Source organism: Mastomys coucha, unplaced genomic scaffold, assembly GCF_008632895.1.
Source record: "Mastomys coucha isolate ucsf_1 unplaced genomic scaffold, UCSF_Mcou_1 pScaffold18, whole genome shotgun sequence".
NCBI lineage: Eukaryota > Metazoa > Chordata > Mammalia > Rodentia > Muridae > Mastomys > Mastomys coucha.
In genome coordinates, this window is record NW_022196900.1 from 68,553,281 (window position 1) to 68,563,115 (window position 9,835).

Below are 9,835 nucleotides of genomic sequence, written 5' to 3' on the forward strand. Positions count from 1 at the left end.
CATACAAAAATGCAACTACCTTTAACTGGGTGTAAAGGAAATGAAGCAGGATTAAATTTGAGGAAGGCAAAATAAGACTTCTGATTTTGTCTGCAAACAGCAGGGGTTGGTTCTTTCCAGCCATTCCTCTCACTGGACAGGAGAAAACAAGTGAAGCGTCTGGCTTAGGAAGAAGTGGCTATGATGTGGGGTAAAAGGTTGCTAAGAAAGGATGAGAAAGGAATTTTGTTCACTTGGAGACCCACTTCTGAGTTAACCTGGTAAACCCCCTCCTTTCTTAATGTGTGACTGACCCTCTGCCCCCTGCACCCCAGCCGTACACTTTAAAAACTCATTTTTACTGTTCAGCTATTGTTCTTTTTTTGAGACAGCATCTCATGTATCTCAGTCTGGGCTCAAACTCACTATGCGTGAGAGGCTAGCCTTGAACTTCTGCTCCTCCTATCTCTACCTCCTAAGAGCTGGGATGGCAGCCCTGCACCATTATTCCAGGCATGATGTCTCTGGCCTATTCCTATATTCCCATAGGAAGCACACCTGGGACATGACCACCAGAGCCACGTGACTATGAAAACCACTCTAAAGGTAGCTCCCCTGCTTTTTCCTGTGTGATTTTACCTCCTAACGCAGGAATCATCCAAGTCCCACTTAGAGGCAGGCAAGAATGGGGGGATTTAGTAACCTGGGACCCGGCTTGCTTTAGGTTATGCATAGCTCCTCTCTGCTAGTACTGCACCCAGCAGCTCAGCTCCAGTACCTTGCACATACCATGCACACACACTCTCTGAGATAACACCCCTCTCTGGAAAAATAGCTGAATTTCCCCACCCTAACAATAAGTGAACTTGGGCAGTCACACTTCTACCTCAATCCCAACATATCTAGGTAGAAGAGTGGAATGCCAATCCAGCCTGAACCACTTTGGGGTGCACGCACAGCAAGGCAAAACTGGGTCCTCAAATTTTAGTAAGAATCCCCTATTTACCATATTATGCTCATGTATAACTAATTAAAATCAAATGCATCATGGAAGGAACATATACAGAAAAATGATTATAGGACCTAATCTGTCAGTCAAAACAGAAAACCACTCTCACTATTCCCTTTATCATCCAAACTCCTTCACCTCTTGAACCCTATAAAATCTCCACACCACAATTGAGGCCCTTGAATATTCTCATTCATTTGGCCCATTGTCAATCTTGGTAATATAGTCCTCTTGGATCTATACTATCATTTCTTTTGAAATAAAGTTTTCTTGCTTCTTTTGCAAATCTATGTGAGTTCTTATTTCCAATTCTTTGGACAAGAGGCCAAACACATAAAACACCTGACCTAGACCCCAACCACTGGTAACAACTTCAAACATCAGTTCTTCTTTGAAGTTTCTGTGGAACACCCACACCTGTGTCGATGTTCCACCACAAATTACACATAGATAATGGTCATCTCAAAACGTCTAAGGACTCATTAAGATGAGTTCATTCTTGGTGCGTATGCTAGTCATAGAGTATGCTACATGGTCAGATATGAGTGATTATTATCATTATTAATAATTTTATTATCTGATGCTGGGGAATTGAACCCAGAGACTTTCACATGCTAGGCATGTGTTCTACTACCAACCTACTCCTCCAGACCCCAGAAATGTTTTAGATGAGCAGCTCATCTGTAGTGACCAAGATGGATTACATGCTGGTATCAGGACCAGAACCTGTGAGACTTGATAAATCCTGAATGACAGCAGGAGGAGGAAGGAGAGGAGGAAGTGGAGGAGATGTGTTAATGAACTAAGGATAGGCAAGAATCAACTGGACTCCAAATTTCTAGGCCGAGAACAGGAAAAATGGAGTTTTCCTGATATGTGTAAAACTGAATGTGTGGAATGTGAAGTATGTGGCGTACTCAGATGACATGGTAGGTGCTGGGCCAACAAGTGGATGTTCTAATCTGGAGCTTAGGGAGGAAACTAGAGCTAAAGATCCAGACTTGGGAGTTTCCATTCATAGGTGCTAAGGGGAAGCACAGAGGTCATATGGGATCTGGATGACACGTCTGGGACAGAATAGAGCCCACAGCAGAGTGAAGATGACAGAAAGTGACTGGCCAGGGAGAAATGTCAAGACCAGGCAGTTAGGATAGAAAAGAATGAGAATTTGGGTGAAGCCAATACCTAGGGGGAAAAAAACTTCCAAGGTCAAATGCAAGAAATAAAACAGGTTCCTCCTCTGTTAACTGTATTTCATAGTGAATTAGAAAATTATTAACAGGATATGTATGTGATCTGCATAGTGAGCTTAAAAATGGTGGATTGTAAAAATGGGGCCAGAGAGATGGCTTGGCCAGTAAAGCCACTTGCCACCAAGCCTGAAGCCCTGAGTTATATCCCTAAGACCCACATCATGGAAGGACAGAACTGATTCCTAAAAGTTGTCCTGTGACCTACACATACACACACACACACACACACACACACACACACACACACATACACACACACACCTACACACACACACACACACACACACACACACACACATAATACACAGACTTAAAATGATACTTGAGGGCTGAGGGCACATTCTGGGTAGAATATAGGTCCAATATGTGCTTACCCTGTGTCCCATTCCTGAGTACTAAAAAGCAAATTAACAAGCAAAAAAAAAATATCCCTATGATATAAGGATCTATTTTTTTAAAATTATATAGAGACTAAAGAGATGGCTCTGAAGTTAAGAACACTAATTGTTCTTCCAGAAGACTCAGGTTCAAGTCCCAGCATTCTCATGGCAGTCCACAACCATCTATAACACCAGTCCCAGGGGGTCTGACTCCTTCTTCTGCCCTCTACAAACATCAGGCATGCTTTAGAACACAGTAATCCATGTAGGCAAAAACGCTCATACATATAAAATTCAAAAGTTACAAAATCAAACAGTATATATTGTTATAAAAATTATACGTGATTCCAATTTTATTTTTTAATTTATATATTTATCCTATAGAAGATTATAAAGATAGACAAAATATCCCTAGTCAGATCTTAGCTAATTGCTTCTTTTTTCTTTATATTCTTTCAGTGACTTCTGAATTTTCTGAGTCATTATATTTATAATGAGAAAAAAGTTAAGCCATGGAACTACAGAAATGTGCCCCATGCCTGGCTAGACAGTAGATTCGTTTTTTATGATTTATTTTTTATGTGTATATGTAAATGCTTGCCTATATGCATATATGTCACATGCATGCTTGGTGCTTGCAAGGCCAGAAGAATTCTCTGGAACTGGAGTTACAGATTGTTATGAATTGGCGTGTGGGTCCTGGGAACCAAAGCCAAATCCTCTGTAAGAACAGCAAGTGCTCGTAACTGTTGAGCCATCTCTCCAGCCAGTAGATTCTTGGCCTAGACCCGGAGAACACAGAAAAACCCGTGCAGCTTTCCCCAGGGTAGCATAATATGTGCAAAGGACTCAGCACTGTGCTTCTTCTGCATAGTGTTCAATCCAAGTGGGTTCTTTCTAGGGAGATCTAGTGGATTCTTCTTTCTAGGGAAGGTGGGAAAGGATTCCAAAGGAAGTAGTGTTTGCATTAAGTTTTCAGGCATAAAATCTTGGCTGGCTTAGAGAACAGAAACTAACATTTGTAGCAGAACTACTAAGAATAGGCAGAGTCTCTCTGGGCTTCCCAGAATGAACAAAGGGGAAACATTCCAGGCGAACAGAATAGCTCAGGAGAGATGCAAAGGCTCAGACTCTCTGGTGCACCCTGGAAGCAGCCTCTTCTTCCAGATATGGCAAAGCAAGAGGACCCCTTACATCCACAGAGGAAGGCTAAAGATGGAGGCCTGGGTCGAGTTTAAATGTCCAGCTAGCCTTGTAGAATTGCAGGCACATTACCTCAAGACAGAGGGAAAATCTCACCATTCTGCCTGAGTGGAAGAGTATCAATTACAAGGATCTAACCTCCTATCTAATTCCCAGGACTACACAATGATTTCCAAAACATGGGCCATGGTGCATAATTTATGCTCTCACTTTGTAGCTTTGTAATTAAATCTGCAGAGGATCTGGAGACGCAGGGCCATGCTGGTGCAGCTCCTGGTCTATGCCATACTGGAGAATAAAACTGATGGTCTCCAATACTTCTCTTCTCTGCTCATGAACTTACTGATTGTGGCTGGAATTAAGCAGAACAGACAACTGGATAAATGAAAAATGAAAGAGCATGTGAACTCACTGATCACAGTCTTCCTGAATCCTTGTGGCATTCAGGGTCTGTATCATACATTCCAAATTTTAAATATCTATTATGTATTATTGTGGGGTAGAGACCCAAAAACCACTCACCATGACTGAAGTCTGAAAGGAGGGTCTGTATTAGGCTGCTGACTACCTGGAGAGAAACATTTCTCACAGAGCATCCTCAATGCATTTTACAGAGAGTTTTTAAAGGCAAAGAACACAGGAAAACTACATCCTGGTTGACAGTTGCAGAGGAAGTAAAGCAAGCAAGCAAGCAGTTTAACAGAAGCCAAAACCATGCAGTTAGCTTGACCTGAGTTTCTAGAACAGGGTTGGATACTTTCCCATGAAACTTTTCATGGCAGGAGTGGAGTAGAGAAGTGGGGCAAGGGCATTGTCTGCTGTCTGTCTGCTTCCTCCTTGGGGTATCAAGTGAAGTGTCAGATGTCTCTGCACCAAATCAGACCGAGGGCGAAGTGGAGCTGGGGTGAATAGATTCTATGGGGCTCTGGTCTGGCCAGGAATGACAGGAATGTTATAGTTCTTAGAAGAGAAGCAAAGATGCTTAGGTGGCCAGGATCCCTTGTCTCTCATTTGCTACTGAAGCAGCAGTAGCAGTAGAGGCTAGGGCAGCGAAAGTGATGGCAGTGGTTGCATAAGCTTTGGCAAGCCAGGCCGGGCCAAGATCCAGTGGTAAGTGCCTCAGGAAAGAGAACTCTTCTCCAAGAGTGAGTTACAGTTGAGTAAAGAAAGCCACTCTTAAACAATCCCCAGTGAAATAACTTGTGTGCTTTAGTCCATATGAACAGAGATTATGTAAACATTGAGAAGAAGGGTAGGATTTAGGGGTAGGTGTTTCCTATTGGCTCAGTTTGAGATGCTCTATTTGCATGGGGAAGGAGTCCAGGTATTGCAATATGTGACTGACTGCCCATGGTCCTCTCAGTGGGGTGTTGTGGTTACATGTTCCAGAGCAGGTACAGAAATGGATAGGGAGCAGCTCGACTCCTGCCAATCTCTGGTCTCTAAGATTCCTGGCCTCTGAGCTCACTCACCCTTCCCAGTTCTTATGTCTGGTGGAAAGGCTCACTTGCTCTACGGGGGTGGGAAGTAGGGGGTGGGGAGTCAGTTTCAGGCTAAATCGAAGATGGCTCCAAAAGATGGAGGATCCTTTGCCCTGTCACAGTATGTCCTGAACTATTCTCTAGGTGGTCTGATGATATGAATAGGATATTTATCAAGTGTATACTGTGTCCTGTGCTCATCTTATTGGGGGTGTGTTTTGTACCGAGTGTTCTAGGTTCAGAGTGGGGAATAAATCAGACTTGGTCACTGTCCTAATGCAGCTCCTGAGAGTCTCAAGAACTCCTGATAGCAGTTGTTCAAAACTGAAACTGTCAGCCGGGTGTGGTGTCGCAAACCTTTGATCCAGCACTTAAGAGGCAGAGGCAGGTGGATCTCTGAGTTTAATGCCAGCCTGGTCTATAGTGTGAGTTCCAAAACAGCCAGGGCTACACAGAGAAACCCTGTCTCAAAAGACCAAAACAAAATTAAGAGAGAAAGAGAAAGAGAGAGAAAGAGAGAAAGAGAGAGAGAGAGAACCCTGAAATTACAAAAAGTGGGAGATAAAAACTGGGTGAGATCAGTAATTAGTCCAAAGATGACTTATCCATTAGTCATGTTGCCAATGGCACTTAGTAGTTACAGAGAGTGAAGAGAATGTTCTGATTTCAATTCCCTTCTTTAAAAGGAAAAAAAAAGTGAATATGCTAATAATGAATATCTAAGAATTAATCCACCCTGTATTATATTTATGCCAATGCCATCATATATGTGTATGTGCATGTTCCTGGGGAGTGCACATATACATGTAGGTGTGCATACACATAGGTCCAGAAGTCAGAGGTCAATCTCTGCTGGTATTCCTCAGAAACTGTTCAGCTTGATTTTTAGAGACAGTGTCTCTCTCTGGGACCTGGGTCCTCCTGACTAGCCTAGGATCAGGAACCTGCCCATTTCTGCTTTCCCAAAGTTGAGATTAAAGTAGGAACTGCTATGCCTATTTTTTACATAGGTGGTGGAGATCCAACACAGGCCCTCAAGCTTGCATGCCAAGCATTGTACTGACTGGGCTATTTTCTCAGTCCAATTCAGTCACCTTTAAACATATTTTTTAATGGAGGAAGAGGCCATGAAGCCAAAGGAACATAAGGTACACAAAGATCATAACATAAAAAAGTTATGATGGCATGTGTCTGTAGCCCAGCCCTGCAGAGGCTAAAGCTAAAAGACTGAGTTGGAGGCCAGCCTGAGCTACATAGTAAGAGCCTGTCTCCAAAAAATTAATTACTTCAAGAGATCTGGAAGAGAGGACTTGGGGTGGGTATGATAAAATACATCAGATACACGTGTATGGACTTGTCAAAAATAAATAAAAGACTCTAAAAAAAAAGATTCTAAAAACTACAATATGACCCTGACTAGTCCCATATCACATTGTCAAACAAGACAGACCCAAGAGCTAGGATTGGCTGGGCAGTGGTGACACACACCTTTAATCCCAGCACTTGGGAGGCAGAGGCAGGCAGATTTCTGAGTTTGAGGCCAGCCTGGTCTACAGAGTGAGTCCCGGGATAGCCAGGGATACACAGAGAAACCCTGCCTCAAAAAAAAAAAACAAAACCAAAAAACCAAAACCAAAACAAAAACAAAAAAAGCTGGGATTGGTTTAGCTGACACCTGTAAAGCCAGGGCTTTGGAGGTGGAGCAGAGGCAGGAGGATCGTGGATTCCAGGCCCTCTGGGCCACATAATGAGACCCTGTCTTCAGAAACAAAACCAGAAAGGAGACAAGCAAAGGTAAGGCAGGCCCCAAGAACTGACATCCTTTTAGGGTAATGCTCCTAGAGCACTGACTCTCAACCTGTGCGTCAAGACTCCTTTGGCAAAACTCTATCTCCAGAAATATTTGCACTATGATTCATAACAGCAACAACGTTATAATTATGAAGTAGTAATGAGAATAATTTTCTGGTTGAGGTCACCACAACATAAGAAACTGTGTTAAAGGGTCGCACTATTGAAGGCTGAGAACCACTGCTCGGGGGGATGGAAATGGTGTCTTCCATTGCCTCCTAGTGCCTGACACATAGTGAGTACCTCAGAGTACGGAAGTGAATTGTGCTGAGTCAGTCCAGAGTACCTTACACAACGTTGCAAAGGTAGAAGTATGCCACTCCAAAATCTGTGTGTGAGACACTAAGAAGTGGAGCCTTCCAGGGTCACCTATCCCAGCAGGGCTCTGCCCTCATGGATGGGACTAAGATGCTTAGAAGAGGTGCTTCATGGGATAGCCTGTGCTTCTCATCTTTTCTTCCTTGTGAGATCACAATATTCAACTCTTTTTTTAAAAAAAAGATTTATTTATTTATTATATGAAAGTACACTGTATCTGTCTTCAGACACTCCAGAAGAGGGAGTCAGATCTCGTTATGGATGGTTGTGAGCCACCATGTGGTTGCTGGGATTTGAACTCAGGACCTTTCCTGAGCACTGAAGAACAATCAGTGCTCTTAACCACTGAGCCATCTCTCCAGCCCTTAATATTTTTTGTTTTGTTTTGTTTTGTTTTGTTTTGTTTTTTCGAGACAGGGTTTCTCTGTGTAGCCTTGGCTGTCCTGGAACTCACTCTGTAGACCAGGCTGGCCTCGACCTCAGAAATCTGCCTGCCTCTGCCTCCCAAGTGCTGGGATTAAAGGCATGTGCCACCACTGCATGGCCAACATTCAACTCTTTTTTCCTCCTTCTGCCTTCCACATACAGAGGGCAGCCCTTGTCAAATGGCAAGCCTGGTGGTGCCTTGTTCTCTCACTTTCTATCCTCTGGGCACCTTGAGAAATAAGGTTTTCTCTCTCTTCCTCCCTCTCTCTCCCTTTTAAAAAAATGAGATCTTTAATTCCTGGGCTTAAGTAATCCTCTTGCCCCAGTCTATTGTGTACTTTACAGACATGTGCCATGCTGTTCAGCTGAGAAATAAATTTCCAATCCTTTAAAATGACTCATGTTAAAGCTTCACAGTGAAACCAGGTGAGATAGTCCAGTCTCAAAGGATGGAGACAGAGGATCAGAAATTCAAGGCTAGCCTCATTTCCATGGTGAGTTTGAAGTCTACCTGGGCTCTAAAGGAGAAAGGGAGAAAGGAAGGAAATAAGGGAGGGAGGGAAGAAGGGGGGGAGAAATGAAGGAAGGGAGGGAGGAAGGAAAGAAGTAGATCTGAAAATGAAGTTTGCACGTTATCAGTCTGTAGGACTTTCCATCAAAAGACTAGAACAGAAATTTTACTAACAAAGATGTTTGTCATGTATCAGACACCCAACATATTTCTGATCTCAGCATATCCTAAAAAGAAATATAATTGGGCATATTATACGATTTAAAAATCCACCCATTCAGTTTACACTCATTGTGCTAGGAGCTGCATCTATAAAAACAAAAGGCACAGCAAGCGTTGTCCTTGAGGAGTCCATGGTCAGCATCTCGCATCTTGCTGTTCAGCATCTCGCTGAGAAGGAACAGCCCCAATGGAGAGTTCCCCATCATCCAGTGATTCTAGCTTGTCAGAATGGAGACCTGATAATTTCTTACAAAGACTGATACATATAAACATCGCAGTGAGCATTATGAAGGAAGAATGTTATTAGTGTTGAGAGAGCATCAGTTATATGCATTATGTCACAACCTTTTCCAACCCCTGAACCTCATTGGTGCTGAGAACAGCAGTTCTCTGTGGGAGCCCAGTTTTGTGTACATGTGCACACACACACACACACACACACACACACACACACACAGGACATCTGGCAATGTGTAGAGACATTTTTAGTAGTTACAACTGTTGGGGAAAGTGGTAATTGTCATCTGCTAAGAAAAGCAGCTAAACATCCCACAGAGTAGGGGAGACCTTGCAATGACGGAAACCGTATTGCATCAATGCCAATAATGCAGACTGAAAAGCTCTGGCCTTGAGGAACCAAACTGAGAATTGGCTTAGACCAATGTGGTTCTGCATATTTCCCTCTGCCTTACTCTCTGAATCATTCATCTTCCTGGGACCTGTGTGTCCCAGTGCTATCAAGACTATGGCAAAATTTGAAAGGCTGATTAAATACTTAGGTTCTGAAGTCCTCGGGTCTGGACTCATGCAGAGTTCTTGGCTAACCTCTTCTCTCTTTCATCTAGCTTTCTGGCCTACAGTACCATTTATATCCCTCAAATGTATAATTTGCAGCCAAGACCCTTTCTGAGTTCCAGTTTATAGGTTTTAAATTTTTTTGAGACAGGGTCTCATGGAGCTCAGGTTATTCTAGAATTCACACATAGTCAAGGATGGCTGTATTAGTCAGGGTTCTCTAGAGTCACAGGGTACTACTTCCTCAGGTGAGGCAAACCCTTGAGAATCTGAAGATTCAAAATTCTCAGCTTCAATGGGGTCTTCCTACACACCCCCATCCCAAGTTATAGGATCCCATTCTTTGCCAACTAATGCCCTTACTTTAACCACGGACACCCTCTGAGGCTGAGATCTAAATTTTCACT